Consider the following 17,193-nt stretch of genomic DNA (forward strand, 5'->3'; position numbering starts at 1 on the left):
CACCACACACATCCACCTGCCCACACACACTCACCCTATGTGGACATACCCCAGAAACACACTATCCCCCCCCCACACACAGGACACTCTTCCACATCGTATACACACACCTCAGACATCCGCCCAAGTGTATACGGTCCACATACTCAGAGAGATGCATGTGCAAGCACGCCAGACCCACATTTACCCACCCACGCACTCCACACATACCCCACAGGGACCCCCACAACATGGCAGATGCCACGCACACACTGCACAGCTCAGGCACTCCAGGCATGGATGCCACAGCCCCTCGAGTGCTACACACACTGCCCTGCACAGAGTGACAGCCACATACTCTTAAGCGCAGATGGAGTCCCCAACACCCCCGTGGGAACCACCCTCCTTCCCAGGATTCCCTACCCATTAGCTCTACCTAGAGGGTCACTACAAGCTGACAATCATTCAAAGCTGCCCCCTCTCCCACCCCCTGGCATGTGAGCCAGATGGGAAGCGCCATGTTGTGCTAGCCCCTGCCCTGCTCGCCTTCCTGGCTCTTGCTCTTCCCAGGCCCCATCCGGGTGGGGCTAGCAGAGGCCTTGGCTAGTGGATGTGTAATCACCATCACCATTTCTAGCCCACTTGACTGTTCACCAACAATATCACCACAGCCACTTACTGTGGCCTGGGGCCATTTCTATGGCCTCATTTGTAGAGAAGGAAACTGAGGTCCAAGAGGACCCAGCTTGTTATGGCAGCACCAGGACTCCAACCCCAGGGCCCCTCATCCCAACTTCTATCCTACACCAAAATCCTAGCCAGCAGCCAGGAAAGCGGGGCAGCTCCAGCCCAACCCCACTCCTGAATCTAGGAGGAGTCCAGGAGGAAGCGTCATAAGGGTTGGGCCTTTTTGGGGCAGCTACCAGAAGGGAGCACCAAGCAGATGCAGCTCCCCTTCCCTCCCATTCCACCATCCACTGTCCCCAGCAAGAACCTGCGGGAGGGTGGCCCAATGGGGAGGTAGGAAATCCAGAAAGGGGGTGGGGGGGGAGATGGAGGGACAGAGATGGGGAGGGGCCTGGGGGCAGAGGGAGGGGAAGGCAGCAGACAACAAAGTGTCAGAAGGTGGAGAAGCAAAGGGACGGGAAGGGAGCCTAGGGGACGGAGGTGGGAGGGGAGGGGGAAGGGAGCAGAGCGGACCACGAGGGAGGTCGGGATCAAGGGAGGGAGAAGGAAGAGAGAGGAAGGGTGAGGGTGAGGCGTGTGGGGGCGGCTGCCTGTGTCAGCCAGGGAGCTGGTTTTGTTCTCCTGTTTCCTGTTTGCTGGGCTCCCCCTCCGTGCAGGAGCTGGACCCCCCACCCCCACCCTGGCGGAAGCCAGATGGGAAGAGTGAGGCTGCCACGAGCTGAGTCAGGAGAGCTTAGGGGGAGAGCGGGAAAGGACTGCAGCCGGAGAGAGCAGGACGCGCCATCTCCATTGGCACCCTCTCCCGCCCCACTTCCATCGCTAGAAAACTAAGGATTCGGTGTTGGGACCACTCCTGCCCTGACCTGCCCTGTGACTCCGTCATACTCTCCAAAGGCCAGACCCTCCTAGACCAGCTGGAACCACCATCAAGATGTCCCCAGCCATGTCAGACTCTGGGGCCCCAAGCGGAGGGCAACCAGATGTCTTCAGCTCCAAGTCTGGCCTCTCCTCCCAGCAAGCAGCCAGTAAGTCCTTTCAGGTGCCTAACTTGCATTCCTCTTGCTGCTAGTCCAGTCCCTGGTTCTAAGGAAATGGAATGACTCTCCCCTCTCATCCCCCATGGAGCCTCTGATGGCCAACAGGTGCTGCTGTGTGCCCAGATCAAGAATCCACCTCTGCGGAATTCAAAACCGCTGAGGATTCTGGGACAGCAGGGAGGAGAGAGGTGGAGACGCAACATGGGTTTTCTGTGTTCAGACTGCAGAGACCTTGGAAAGGATCAACCATATACAATGTCCATTTCCTGCCCTCTAACCTGGCAGGGGAGCAAGGCCCAGCCAAGGAGGTAACAGATTCCTCCAACACAAACCACACCTTCCTTCCCCACCCCCACCACCTCCACACCCAGCTGCCTCTGTGGGGACTTCAGGGGGAGAGTGCACACAGTGGGGCCTCAAAGGTTATGTAGCTTGAATAAATGATCCTCCAGGCCTGGGGAGCCTCTCCGCTCCCTCCCCCATTTCCTCTGGGAAAGGAATGTGGGGTGGGCCCCAGAGGGTGGTGGCGGAGGGGGCCCAGGGCTGGGAAATACCAGGCGTAGCTGAGATTCTATTCCAAGCCTTCCTGCCTAGCGTGAGTCCTCCCCCCACGCCCTGCCCAGCTTCCTCCCCCTGCATCAGAAATTACCCTGCTGAGCTGCCCCTTCCATCCCCCTCTAGTTTGACCAGCTTGCAAAATCCATTCAACCTCATCTTCCTGAGGGTCCCTGGGGAGGGGCTTGAAGGCTGCATCCCCAAAGGAAGGGCATCCAGTCTTCCCTCCTTCCAAGAGATCACTGTCTTTTACTATTTGAAAGCACTTTCACTTGTTCTCATTTGACACCCTAAGAATCAGATAACCAGAGATTTTTTTGATACCCGTTTTTCAGTTACAGAAACTGAGGCTTGGCCAGGCGTGGTGGCTCACACCTGCAATCTCAGCACTGGGAGGCCAAGGTGGGCAGATCGCTTGAGCCCAGGAGTTTGAGACCAGCCTGAGGAACATGGCGAAACCCCATCTCTACAAAAAATACAGAAATTAGCCAAGTGTGGTGGCACGTGTCTGTAGTTTCAGCTACTCAGGAGGCTTAGGTGGGAGGATCACCTGAGCCTGGGAGGTAGAGGTTGCAATGAGCAGAGATCACGCCATTGCTCTCCAGCCAGGGAGACAGAGTGAGACCCTGTCCCAAAATAAATAAATAAATAAGAATAAAATTTAAAAAAGAAACTGAGGCTCAAAGAGAACAAGTGACTAGTTCAAGGACTCATTTTCACTAAGCTGGGACCAGATCCCAGGGTTCTAACCGCTTACCAGATCCTTTTCCATTACCCTCTTGTTTAACCACATCTTGAGTACCTGCTGTGGGCCAGGAGCTGAGATACTTTGGAGAGTCTTTCAGGAATATTGTCCCAGCTCCTGAAACCTTTAGGGATCCCCAAGTTCTAGACTCTGGCCAAAGCCGGCTGCCTTCACCCCCACCAAGGGAGACCCCCACAAACCAAGGGAGCCCTGCTCTCAGGTGCACAGGGCCTCTTCTCTCTGGGAGGTGACAGTTTTTTGAGGGTGGGGCCAGACACCTCCCAGGCTATCCCTCACAGGAGAGGATGGTCTGGACTGGAGGAGTAGAAGCAAGTAGGCACTGGGGAAGGGGAGGAGAGCGTCCTGAGTCCCAAGGGTCAGAGATAGGAGCAAGAAGGAAACTGACGTGTTGCAGGGCGTGTGGTTCAGGAAGTGAGAGAGGGGCTCAGGGTCGATTCTGCCTGCTTTTCCTTCCTCCAGCTTGCTCAGCACTCTTCCCAGAATGTGGGCCCCAAACTGCCAGGTGACAAACAATGCCCCCACCCCAAGAGAGTCATCCAGCATGTTTGAAGCTCCATCTGGTCCTGTACACCAGTTGCACACCACCAAACGCAGACCCATGACCACTCCACAATCTCGCACACAGACAGGGCAAATCCCACCACAGATCCGTGCATCCCAGGCATGCAGGCAATGCGATACTGACACATGCCCGCTCCGCCCACGCCTGGGCCTCTGAACCCTGCTCCAGTCTCCTCAGTCAAGGGCGGCTGCCCCCTCGGGCCTCTTCCACCCTTTTGCCCCATTCAGATGCCTGGTTCCCAGCATTGCTTGGGTAGAGACTCCCGCCTGACAAGCCCCAGCAGGCCAAGTTGATGAGCCGGCCAAGCAAGCCTGTGTCTCCCCAGCGCCCTCCATGTACACATAACCCCCATCACCGGGAACCTGGGCACCCCGCACTGGCACTATGTCTGGCCCATGGGTAGGGGATGGTTCCCAGGGTCTCCCCAGACCCAGTGCTCTTCCCCTGTAGGGCCACTCTTGCCCAGGGTTAGGATGGACTGTGCTCCCTCTCCCTCAAACTAGGCCAGAGCCACGGAAGCCTGGGAAGGGAGATGAGGAAGCACTTGTCACTCCAGACATCCCACCACCATCAGGGAGGTGGGCTGAGATAATGCCAAATGCACAAAATCCTCAAAATCTGTCTGGGCATGATGATTCATGCCTATAATCCCAGCACTCTGGGAGGCCAAGGCAGGAGGATCGCTTGAGCCCAGAAGTTCAAGACCAGCCTGGGCAACACGGCGAAACCCCGTCTCTACAAAAAATATAAAAATTAGCCAGGTGTGGTAGTGCATGCCTGTGGTCTCAACTACTCAGGAGGCTGAGGTGGGGAGGATCACCTGAACCCAGGGAGGTCAAGGCTGCAGTGTGAGACCCAGTCTCAAAAAAAAAAAAAAAAAAAAAGGCTGGGCAACTTGGCAAGACCCCATCTTTACAAAAAATTTAAAAATTAATCGGGGATGGTGGCGTGCACCTCTGGTCCCAGCTATTCAGGAGGCTAAGGTGGGAAGATCACTTGAGCCCAGGAAGTCAAGGGTGCAGTGAGCTGTGTTCGCGCCACTGCACTCCAGCCTGGGTGACGGACCAAGACCCTGTCTCAAAAAAAAAAAAAAAAAAACTCCCCAAGTTCTTTCAGTGGCAGCACAGTTCAGGGGCTGACACACGGGATCTGGAGTCCTCTGGAGGCTGAGTCAGAGCCCTATCTCTACCACTTTCTAGATATGAGACTTTGGGTGAGTTACTTAACCTCTTTAAGCCTTGGTTCCTCATCAATAAAATAGTAATGACATGTATTTCCACCTCAAAGGTTGTTGGGAGGATTAAGTAAATTAAAGAAAGTCTTAGCACAGGCTCAGAGCACATAGTAGGGATTTAATAAATGCAGGCTGTTTCGACGGCTTTTTGGATAGTCATCACAGTCACACTGACATTCAGACATGCAGACACTCAGCCATGGATACACAAAGACACGGTGACACATGCGGACGCTCATAGACCCAGGCAAGCTCATCCTTCCCGGCATCACCCCCACCTCCCACTGCCAGCCCCAGGTTCCTACAGGCTCTTGACGTGCCCCAGTTCCTCCCAAGCAGGGAGGATTCAGTAGGATCTCCCACTTCCTTGGCTGAACTTTGGCAAGCCCAGAGCACTACCTTATGGGCCCTCTGGGAGTAGGGAAGGGGTAGGCAACATGAGACCCCAGGATGGGGCCTCTCCCAGCAGGCAAGGAGCATGGCAAAGGTGCCAGGCTGGCAGGGTCTCCAGTGCCAGAGGAGGGCCAGTTCCTCCCTCAGGGACAACAGAGGAAGGGGAGACTAAAGAGGAGCCTCTTTCCTCTTGGTGGGAAATGAGCACTTACAGAAAAGGGTGCGTCTAGCCAGCCACAAAGTAAACACCAGGGCCATTGCCCAGGCAACAGCAGGCTGGCATGGGACAGGGCTTACCACAAACCCTCCGTACCCCCTGATTTACCCACTCAGCAGCCCCTTGGCTGTCTCTGGGGTCTCCATTCTGGTCTCTGGGCCTGTCTGCAGACTCCTCAAAGGGAAGAAGCTATGCCTCCTCCATCAGACTGTGTGCTCCTTGAAAACAAGGGATTTTTGCCCCACATCAGTCTAGGGTCTCCCAAAAGGCATGGCCTGTGTCTTTCCCCTCAGATTGGAGGATGCCCAAGGGCCTGGCCTGAGTCTCCCCCTTAGACTGAGAGCTCCCTAAGGACAATGGCTGCTGGGTTTTCAGAATGGATTTGCCCTCCTAGAGAGCTTTGTGCATAGCGGGCTCTCAAAAATTATTTTATTTATTTATTTATTTTTTCAGACGGAGTCTCTGTTGCCCAGGCTGGAGTGAAGTGGCGAGATCTCGGCTCACTGCAACCTCCACCTCCTGTGTTCAAGTGATTCTCCTGCCTCAGCCTCCCGAGTAGCTGGGATTACAGGCACGTGCCACCACGCCCGGCTAAATTTTGTATTTTCAGTAGAGACGGGGTTTCACCATGTTGGCCAGGCTAATCTCGAACTCCTGACCTCAAATGATCCACCCGCCTCGGCCTCCCGAAGTGCTGGGATTACAGGCATGAGCCACCATGCCCAGCTCAAAAATTATTTCTTAATGGTGAGGATGTGGAGAAATTGGATTGCTGTGGGAATGTAAAATGGTGTGTCTGTGGCCAGGCACAGTGGCTCATACCTGTAATCCCAGTGTTTGGGAGGCCAGGAGTGCAAGACCAGCCTGGGAAACATACAGAGACCCCATCTTTATAAAAAATGCAAAATTGGCCAAACGTGATGGCACACACTTGTAGTCCCAGCTACTTGGGAGGCTGAGGTGGGAGGATCCCTTGAACCCAGGAGTTGGAGGCTGCAGTGAGCTATGATGCTATGATCACACTACTGCTCTTCAGCCTGGGCCACAGAGGAAGACTCCCTCTCTAAAAACGCAATAAAAAATAAATAAATAAAATGGTGGAGTTGCTATGGAAATCAGTATGGCAGTTTCTCAAAAAATTAAACATGGACAGGAGGCTAAGGCAGGAGAATCGCTTGAACCAGGGAGGCGGAGGTTGCAGTGAGCCAAGAGCGCGCCGTTGCACTCCAGCCTGGGCAACAAAAGTGAAACTCCGTCTCAAAAAAAAAAAAAAAAATTAAACACAGAATTACCATATGATCCAGTAATTCCACTTCTGGGTATATATCCACAACAACTGAAAGCAGGGATTAGAAGAAATGTTTGTACACCCATGTTTGTAGCAGTGTTATTCACAACAGCCAAGAAACGGAAGCAACCCAAGTGTCCATCTATGGATGAATGGACAAACAAAATGAGGTATATCTATACAATGAAATTGTCTGTATTATTGTATTACATATAATACATACATGATATGAATAATAATAATTGTATTATTTAGCCTTTTAAAATAAGTGAAGGCCAGGCGGGTGGCTCACACCTGTAATCCCAGCACTTTGGGAGGCTGAGGTGGGAGGATTACTTGAACCCAGGAGTTCAAGACCAGCCCGGGCAACATGGTGAAACAACATCTCTACCAAAAAAAAAAAAAAATTAGCCGGGTGTGGTGGCACATACATATAGTCCCAGCTGCTTGGGAGGCTAAGGTGGGAGGATGGCTTGAGCACAGGAGATGGAGGTTACAATGAGCTGAAATCGCGCCACTACACCTCAGCCTAGGGGAGCCAGACCCTGTCTCAAAAAAAAAAAAAAAGAAATTTGACACATGCTACGATGTGGATGAACCTTGAAGACATTATGCTAAGTGAAAGGATTAATATTGGCTGGGCTTGGTGGCTCACATCTGTAATCCCAGCACCTGTATTCCCAGCACTTTGGGAGGCTGAGGTGGGAGAATCACTTGAGGTCAGGAGTCCAGGGCCAGCCTGGACAACATGGTGAAACCCTGTCTCTACCAAAAATAAAAAAATAGCAGAGCGTGGTAGCATGCACCTATAATCCCAGCTCCTCAGGAAGCTGAGATGGGAGGATCCCTTGAGCCCAGGGCGTCAACGCTCCAGTGAGCCGTGATCACACCACTGCACTCCAGCCTGGGTGACAAAGCAAGACCCTGTCTCAAAAAAAAAAAAAGGAATGAATGAATTAATATTATATTATTCCACTTAAGGTGATAGTGGAATATCACCACTTATGGTGATAACACAATAATATGGATGTACTTAATGCCACTTTACAGTTAAAAATGGTTAAAATTATAAATTTTGTTTTATATATATATTTTTTTTCAGATGGAGTTTCGCTCTTGTTGCTCAGGCTGGAGTGTGGAGTGCAATGGCGCGCTCTCAGCTCACTGCAACCTCTGCCTCCCCGGTTCAAGCGATTCTCCTGCCTCAGCCTCCTGAGTAGCTGGGACTACAGGTGCGAGCCACCATGCCCAGCTATCTTTTTTTTTTTTTTTTTTAAGTAGAGACAGGGTTTCACTGTGTTAGCCAGGATGGTCTCGATCTCCTGATCTTGTGATCTGCCCACCTCGGCTTCCCAAAGTGCTGGGATTTGGGAATACAGGCGTGAGCCACAGCACCCGGCCGTATTATATATTTTATAATTTTTTTAAAAAGGCCAAGTCAGAAATCAAACACACACAAAAAATAAAAGGCCAGGCACGGTGGCTCAGGCCTGTAATCCCAGCACTTTGGAAGGCCGAGGCAGTTGGATCACCTGAGGTCAGGAGTTTGAGACCAGCCTTGCCAACATGGTGAAACCCCATCTCTACTAAAAATACAAAAATTAGCTGGGCGTGATGTCAGGTGCCTGTAATCCCAGCTACTCTGGAGGCTGAGGTAGGAGAATTGCTTGAACCCAGGAGGTGGAGGTTGCAGTGAGCCGAGATCGCGCCATTGCACTCCGGCCTGGACGGCAAGAGCAAAACTCTGTCTCAAAAAAAAAAAAATGTTGAAAGATGAAACAAATGAACAGGTCTCTCCTTGGTGCCCAGGAGAAGGCTCTGCCCACAGAGGTTGCCCAGGAGCTGGGCACCTCCTGCCTGGAAGACCTTTCCCTGCCGTCCCTTCTCCACTGCACCTCCTCAGAGTCTCTACTGTCATCTTTGGAGCCCTAGAGGTCCCCGCACAGGGGGATCGCCCAGCCTGAACCTGGCACGCATCAGGTCCTTGGCGTTGATGGGGGCCTGCCATCTACAGAGGCTGCCATCCCCAGTCATGCACAAACTCTTCCAAGGCTGCCGGCAGGAACTTGGAAGAGTTTTCTTGGCAGAAACCTGGCTCAGTGTGGGGGTCCTCAAACCCACCAAGCACACACATGCCCGTTCCAACGCGCCACACGCTCACACCCACCTGTAACATACACACAAGGGTGTGCCCACAGAGACACCGCCGCGTCCTCTCAGGCACTCCTGGAAATGAGCCCGCACAATGAAGGGTGCACATCTCGGCTGCCTGGCAGGCAGGTCCCGTGGCCAGCAGAGCCCCCTGCTGGCCCAGCACTGGCATGCCTCGTCTCCTTGACAACCCAGAGCGAGCAGAAGGGTCCTCATTCCCTCAACCTCGCTCCCCAGGCCCCTCAGCTCCAACCTGCCCTAGGATCTTCCCCTCCCCATCTCCTACAGAGGAGAAGAATCCCCTGCAGAAGGACAGAGCAACTGTGGAATCTCGGGGTCTCCCTTTGGTCAAGGAGAGAGGCCAGAGCCCCTTTTCAGACTAGACTGGAGCAGTCATTCCTAGAGGCAGGGGAATGCCTGCAATGACTCTTCTCTAAGGTCAGCAGATCCATCCCCCGGTCTCACACTGGACAGTGCATTTCAGAGGAGACTAGAGGAGAGCTCTAGGTGTGACTCCGCCTGCCCCCCGCCCCCCAAGAGTGCTTCCTGTTGTCTGACAGCCTGGGCAGAGGTAACAGGTGCACACACTGGTTTCCTTCAGGCAAGAGCTGGGTCCCAGTCAAGCTAAGACCATGTCCCCTCCCAGGGCAGGTCTCAGCAGATTCCAAAAGTCTCCCGGGGGCACATGGGGCTCCCTGCAGGGAGAGGCTGTCAGCCCCACCCCTGAAACCACCCACCCCCTCACCCCAGCCCTGCCCATCCCTCCCGGTTACCCCTGCCTTCCCCTTCACACATGTGGCCCTGCCTATGAACTGAACCACTCCCTAATCCAGTCTGTGATGCCCAGAGGCAGCTGGACAGGTGGCAGGGACAGTGGCTCTGCAGGGACAAACAGCCTCCCCTGGGTCACTACCATGAGGGAGCCCCCTGGGCTGGGCTCTCTGGTCAGAAGAAGACAGATGGCATCATCCTCACTCCAGATCCTCCTCCCGCCTCCCCCTGCCAGTTTGCCTGGCCCCACATCTGGGGACAGGATAACAGCCACACAGTCATGAATACTTGCTGAGTGCTTACTATGCCCCAGGCAGCTGCTGTTAGATGCGCTAACTCATTTAACCAACCTCTGGAAATGAAGGTAGCACCCAGCACCCACCACCTGCAACTCCTGGCTCTCCACCGGGTTGGGTGCTAGGCAGGGAATGCTGGGTGACCTGCAGGGGCACCGAGGCTTGGGGACAGGGAGGCTGGTGAGAAAGTGACCACTGTCCTGGCATCAAGAAGGCTAACACAGAGAAAAGGCCACACTTGCCATTGGTACTGGCCCTGGCCCTTTTCTGGCTGTGTGACCTCAAGATCATCACTCAAGGTCACTCAAGTTTCCTTGTTTCTTCAGCTATAAAATAAAGACAGGGATAGCAGCCTGAAAAAGTTGCTGAGAACCAAGAATCAGGTGTTATGGCCCCAGCGCTCCATCCCCCCATCGGAGTAGACTCTGCTTCCTAGATGTCTCTGGAGTCTGCTCACTTCATTACACCATTGCCCTGCTCCAAGCGGCAGTCACCTCTCTGGTATCTGACAGTCCAGATTGATTATTTTAATATTATGACCACCAGGCCCTGTGGGACGCACCTTGGCCCCCACACTCACCACACCCTCTTCCTCTGTGCTCTGGCCACCCTAGCCTCCTTCCACCTCCTGTGAGGACCAGGCACCCTTCCAGCCTCGGGTCCTTTGCACATGCTGTTTCTGGAATGCAACCCATGCCCTGATTCACTCCTACCCACCCTGTTGCTCTTAACAAAAATGTCACTTCCCCAGGCACACCTCCTCTGGCCCCAGACCAGGTCAGTTACCTGTGCACCCTCTTGTCAGTGTCTACTTATTTATGAGCTTATTTTGACCAACATCTCCCGACAGGGCTGTAGGTCCTGGAAGGCAAGGACCATGTCTGCTTTGCTGGTGGTCAAATCCCTGGTTCCTGGCCCAGGGTGGGTGCTCTGCACACTGTTTCTAAATGTTGGAGAATGAATGAGCCTTTCCTCAGAGAGTTAGGGGTAACCAGAACCCTGTCCCCAGGAGGGGTCTGGCAGAGGCAGGGGCTTTTTATATCCCCACCCCTTCCTCAGAGGGAACCAGATCCAGAAGTCGGGGGTGCTGGAATAAGGAAGAAAGGGGGGCCGGGCGTGGTGGCTCATGCCTGTAATCACAGAACTTGGGGAGACAGAGGCAGGAGGATCCCTTGAGCCCAGGAGTTTGAGACCAGCCTGGTCAACATAGTAAGACCCCATCTCCACAAAAATAATAGTAAAAATTAGCCAGGTGCCGTGGGGCATGCCTGTAGTCCCAGTTACTTGGGAGGCTGAGGTGGGAGGATTGCTTGAGCCAAGAGTTCAAGGCTGCAGTGAGCCATGGTTGTGCCACTGTACTCCAGCCTGGGCGACAGAGCCAGATCCAGGCTCAAAAAAAAGGAGTGGGGGAGAAAGGGGTGGGGAAAAAGGGGGGAGCTGCTTCAATCCTCTTTGCATCTCTGTGCCCTCACCCCAGCTGGCCACACTCCAGCCACGAGCCCTCCTCGTGGGTTCTGCAACGTGCCAAGCCCTTGTCCTGAGACTCAGGGCCTGCTCCCCACATCCAAGTTCCCCTCTCCCTGGACTATAATACAGTGCCTGCCTGCCCCCTCCCCCTCCCCTTCTTCCCTTGACTCAACCCTTACCCTCCAGGTCTCAGCTTGACTTTCTGAAATGCTTGTTTAACTTAGCAAGCTAAGGAATCTGCCATGGTGCCACAGCTAATGTCAGCTCAGGATTGAAGCTGTGGGCAGAGCCCAGACTCTCGGCCACCTCATTATACGCCTCATTACTACTGGTTTCTCCCTCCAGGCCCCGCCCTCTCTGGGGCCTCAGTTTCCTTATGTGGGCTCTTCCATGATGAGGGACTTGGACATCTGTAGATTTCAGGAAGATTGGTTGAGAGGAAGAAGGTGGGGGAAGAGGTTAAGGGAGGAGGGGAAGGGGGAAAGAGAGAAGAGAGGAGGGAGGGGAGGACAACAGAGGGGTGGCTGCCTTGGGCCAGCCAGACATGAGAAACGCCAAGTATGTGAAGTACGCCAGCCCTGAGCTATGAATAGTGCTCCAGGCTGGCAGCCCAGGTGGGCCTTTCTGCCCCTCCCACGGGAGCTCTGCACAGGGGGCCTGAAATGGGGAATGGGGCATGGGCTGGGGAAGCACACTTGGGGACAGAGCAAGGGGTGTTGTCATGCAGGTGAGATGCAAATACACAGCAGCAGGCAGGTCTGATTGGTGGATCCCTGTGGGGCTGGGAGCATAGGCCGAATGGTCACTCAGCAAAAGGCAGTGCCCAATCTGCAGCACAACCCAGGGCCTCTGCCCACCTGCGCTGTGGCCCCTGCAGCTGCATTTCCCAGGCTTGGAGGTTCCTTCTGGTCACCCGTGGCCAAAATCCCACTGACGCTGTGCAGCCTCTGGAGGCCTCTAAAGGTCGTGGTAAGGCTCTGCCTGCCCTGGACACCATCTCTGACCACCCCAGCACCAGGTCAGCCTCTCCTTGGAGCTCACAGGTCTGACAGACAGCTGGGCACCTGGAAATTACGACATCCCCAGTCCCGGCCTCTAGATCCCTCTCCTCATCAGTGATCCCGGTGGGACACATACTGGGCTTAGAGGCTGGAGGCCCAGTCCACGGCCCCTGTCTGGCCACTTGTGTGCCCCCAAAGAAAGCAGTCACCTTCAGAGCTGGTTCCTCTTTCTTTCATTCTAGGACTGTTCACTGGGTGCCACCAAGGGCCTGGCACCGGGCTAGGGGGGCCAGTGACACAAGGGAAGACGAGTCAGAGGCCAGGTTTCAGGTCCCAACTGCATGACCTTGGTCAAGTCCTTTCCCTCTCCAAGCCTCAGTCTCCTCAGCTGTAAACTGGGTCCTGGAGAGGACTCAGCGTTGAGTGCCTGGCATGTAGAAGTTGCTCAACAAATCAGTCCCGTAGTCTGAGGATTTTCAAAAACTAACAAAAGCAGTCCCTGGTTTTATAAAACCAAAGACATAGACATGCAACAAATAAAGGTACTGTAGGGCATAGTGTTTAAAAGTTCCTAAGCAGAGCCTGGGCATAGTGCCTCATGCCTGTAATCCCAGCACTTTGGGAGGCCGAGTTCGGAGGATCACTTGAAGCCAGGAGTTAGACACCAGCTTGGCCAACATGGTGAAACCTTGTCTCTACCAAAAATACAAAAATTAGCCAGATGCAGTGGTGCGTGCCTATAGTTCCAGCTACTCGGGAGGCTGAGGCAGGAGAATCGCTTGAACCCAGGAGGAGGAGGTTGCAGTGAGCAGAGATCGCGCCATTGCACTCCAGCCTGGGTGACAGAGCAAGACTGTCTAAAAAAAAAAGTTCCGACTGGGCTCGGTAGCTCAAGCCTGTAATCCCAGCACTCTAGGAGGCCGAGGCAGGCCGATCACCTAAGGTCAGGAGTTAGACCAGCCTGGTCAACACGATGAGACCCCATCTCTACTAAAAATACAAAAATTAGCCGGGCAGGAGAATCGCTTGAACCTGGGAGTTGGAGGTTGAAGTGAGCCAAGATCGCGCCACCGCACTCCAGCCTGGGTGACAGAGCAAGACTTGGTCTCAAAAAAAAAAAAAAAGTTCCTAAGCAGGATTCAGAGGAAGCTGGTTTGAATCCTGACTCAGGCCCACTTCCTAGCTGTATGTCACTGGACAAATTACTAACCTCCCTAAGCTTCTGTTTCCACAGTTATTAAATAGAGATAATCCATCGCCCATGGGATTGTTGTGCAGATTAAAGAGACGGTGTGTGTAAAGTGCTCAGCACAGCAGTGTCTGGCCCTGAGGCCCGCAATACAAGTTTGCTATAACCAATACTCCCATTGTTATTATTATTGGTGGGCAATACAGTGTCAAGTGCTATGGGAACACTCAATTCATCAGTCAGCAGCGTTCACTCAACAGGGCCTGGCCTAGAAGCTGGATATAGAGCAGTGAACAAGACAAAGTCCCTACCCTCACGGGGCACAAGGTCTAGTGCACAGAGGAGGAAGTCGCCATATATTTGAGTGGTGGAGGGAGGCTTTACGGAAGATATTTGAACTGGGCATTGAAAGAGGAATAGGAGTTGGAGAAATGGAAAAGGCAGAGAAGGCCCTTCTAGACAAGGGAAAGAGACGGTACAGCAAGTTTCTGGAAAGGGGAAGAGGGTGACATACTCCCACTCTTTTTTTTTTTTTTTTTAGACAGAGTCTCACTCTTGTCACCCAGGCTGGAGTGCTATGGTGCGATCTCGGCTCACTGCAACCTCTGCCTCCCGGGTTCAAGTGATTCTCCTGCCTCAGCCTCCCAAGTAGCTGGGATTTACAGGTGCCCGCCACTACACCCAGCTAATTTTTGTATTTTTATGTATGTATGTATCTATTTATTTATTTTGAGATGGAGTTTCGCTCTATTTGCCCAGGCTGGAGTGCAAAGGTGCAATCTAGGCTCACCACAACCTCTGCCTCCCAGGTTCAAGCGATTCTCCTGCCTCAGCCTTCCTGAGTAGCTGGGATTACAGGCATGTGCCACCACTCCCAGCTAATTTTGTATTTTTAGTAGAGACGGGGTTTCTCCATGTTGGTCAGGCTGGTCTCAAACTCCCGACCTCAGATGATCCGCCCACCTCAGCCTCCCAAAGTGCTGGGATTACAGGTGTGAGCCATCACGCCCAGCCAACATACTCCACTCTTATCCTACCCTTCCAACTGTACCTCCAGTTTCAGCTCCCATCTCCTTTCACCTGGTCTGCTGCCTCCACTGCCCGAGACCCTTGTGTGGCTCCAAAGTAGCTATGGGAGCAAGTTCCTCAGTATGGCATGAGGGATACGACCTGATGGGGGAGGGAAGGGGCGGGATCTGGTCTCATTGGCCTTGCCAACCTGACCTCCTCCCTCTATTCTGGGCCTTATATTCATCAATCCCTTAAGAGGCCAAGCTGGTTCATGCCTCCTTGCCTGTGCTAATGCTTGGTCCCTCTGCCTGGCACACCCTTCTCTCCCTTCTCCTCCATCCCTTTCTTGCCCCAGCAAACATCTTTCTTTTTTTTTTTCTTTTTTTTTTTTTTTGAGACAGAGTCTCACTCTGTCACCAGGCTGGAGTGTTCAGTGGCATGATCTTGGCTCGCTGCAACTTCCACCTCCCAGGTTCAAGTGATTCTCCTGCCTCAGCCCCCCAAGTAGCTGGGACTAAAGGCGCACGCCACCACGCCCAGCTAATTTTTGTATTTTTAGTAGAGATGGGGTTTCACCATGTTGGCCAGGACGGTCTCGATCTCTTGCCCTCGTGATTTGCCCACCTTGGCCGCCAAAAGTGCTGGGATGACAGGCGTGAGCCACCGTGCCTGGCCCTAGCAAACATCTTTCAAGCTTTGGCAAGCCTCATCTCCCCACAGTGAAGCCTTCTTCCCCTGAGAGCTGGAGCATCTTTGGAGGAGGCAGGGGCTCAGCCATGTTTATTGACAGAACCCTGGGGTCCCCCACGCCACTCACGAGCAAATCCAGACTCCACACTGAATCACAGAAGACACAGAGAAGCAGAACTTAATCTACATCTCTCTGCACCCACCACCCATTACATCTGCCCTCCCCACCCCTTCGTTATGCCAACCTTTGCTTGGATTTCAGGGCTCAGCTGTGGAAAAGAGGGTCTACCTTCCCTGGGTGAGGGGTGTCCTCCCAGGCTCTTTGTTGTCAGAGAATACAGCAGTCACCACAATGACAGACCTAGGATTCTGAAAGACCCAGCTTTAATATTTTTTGGGGGGGTAGGGGTGGGTAGGGTCTTGCTCTGTTGTCCAGGCTGGAGTGCAGCAGTGCAATCATAGCTCACTGTAGCCTCAAACTCCTGAGTTCAAGCAATATTCCCAGCTCAGCCTCCCGAGTAGCTGGGACTACAGGTGTGCACCACCACACCTGGCTAATTTTTTAGAGACAGGGTCTTGCTATGTTGCCCATGTTGGTCTCAAATTGATCTTTGGTTCATGCCTGTAATCCCAATACTTTGGGAGACCAAGGCAGGAGGATCACTTGAGCTCAGGAGTTCAAGACCAGCCTAGGCAATATAGGGAGACCCCCATCGCTACAAAAAAATTAGCCAAGCATGGTGGTGTGTGCCTGATTTTGCCACTGCACTCCAGCCTGGGTGACAGAGCAAAACCCTCTCTCTCAAAAAAAAAAAAAAAAAAAAAATCCTGGCGTCAAGCAATCCTCCTGTGGAAGCTTCCCAAGTCTCTGGGATTACAGATGTGAGCCACCATGCCTGGCCCAGCTTGAAATTTGATGCTTGGTGACCTTGAGTGAAGTTATTTGCCCACTCCAGGTCTCAGTTGTTGCATCTGTAATTATACACCCCCTTTATGACGGCACTTGAAAATCGATCAAAAAGGATTTCACTATAGAATCCTCAGGTTAATGATAGATTTGGAAACAGGAGATGAGAGAAAGGAGATTAATCATATCACCAACTGGTTTTTAACCAATCCCTATGGCAATTCTACCCAGCTTCCGGCTTCCAGTTTTAAACTCCTGTTATCGCCTTTGTGACCACACTCACTTTCCAACGATTACCATGGTGAAGACATTGGCTTGTGTAGGCTGCAGGTCCATCACCCCAGTCAGACTGGGCCATTTTTACATTAATATTTTTGGCAGGGGGCCCCTGAGGGGTGTTCTGGACTGATCGATGGGCTGGATGCAAATCTTAGAACTCATGGTTCTACAATCTTTGTGGAGACTTTTTGTCTGGCTTTTGGGCGGTAGGAAAAGCAGACAAGGAGGCCCTTGAGAGCAGGGTTGTTTCTCATTCATCCAGGTCCCAAGAGAGAGCCTGACGCAGAGCACGAGCAACCAGCGATCACCACTGACAGTGGGTTCGATTCGGCTCCGGCCCACTGGCGGACTTTCCCAAGCCCTGGGCCTCCCATGCTGGGATCAGGGCCTTCTCCTGCCCCCGGCTGAAATTACGGAGAGGGCAGGAGGGGCACTCTCCTCAGCATTTTTTTTGTGGGGGTAGGGGTAGCTGAGGGGAATATCCTCAGCATCCCCAGACCACGTCCCGTCTCTCAGATAAGGCTTTCCCTAGCACTGGGGGTACCTAGGCCTCTGGGCCACTGGAGAAGAAAAAGCTCCCAGTGGGGAAGGAAGAGGGGCTGTTTCTCCCTCATGTTGGCAACCCCAGCCTGGTTGTGTGGTCCCCATTTTCTGCCTCCTACCCTCTCCTCTTGCAAACATCCCCCCGACCATCTCCTGGGCTCTGGACCCAA

General features: G+C 53.2%; 1 protein-coding gene and 1 long non-coding RNA gene across 5 annotated transcripts in view; one reads left to right on the plus strand and one right to left on the minus strand.

The window, feature by feature from the left end:
• Positions 1-17,193, minus strand: part of ARHGAP23 (Rho GTPase activating protein 23) — a 94,267-nt gene that overhangs the window by 59,144 nt on the left and 17,930 nt on the right. The gene's annotated exons all lie outside the window — the stretch shown is intronic.
• LOC106633966 (uncharacterized) lies at positions 1,016-9,371 on the plus strand. Its single transcript, XR_001337321.4, has 3 exons — positions 1,016-1,691; positions 1,792-2,011; positions 2,594-9,371. It is a non-coding gene; the product is annotated as an uncharacterized LOC106633966 (long non-coding RNA).

The sequence above is a fragment of the Pan paniscus genome, chromosome 19 (genome assembly GCF_029289425.2).
Source record: "Pan paniscus chromosome 19, NHGRI_mPanPan1-v2.0_pri, whole genome shotgun sequence".
Taxonomy (NCBI): Eukaryota; Metazoa; Chordata; class Mammalia; order Primates; family Hominidae; genus Pan; species Pan paniscus.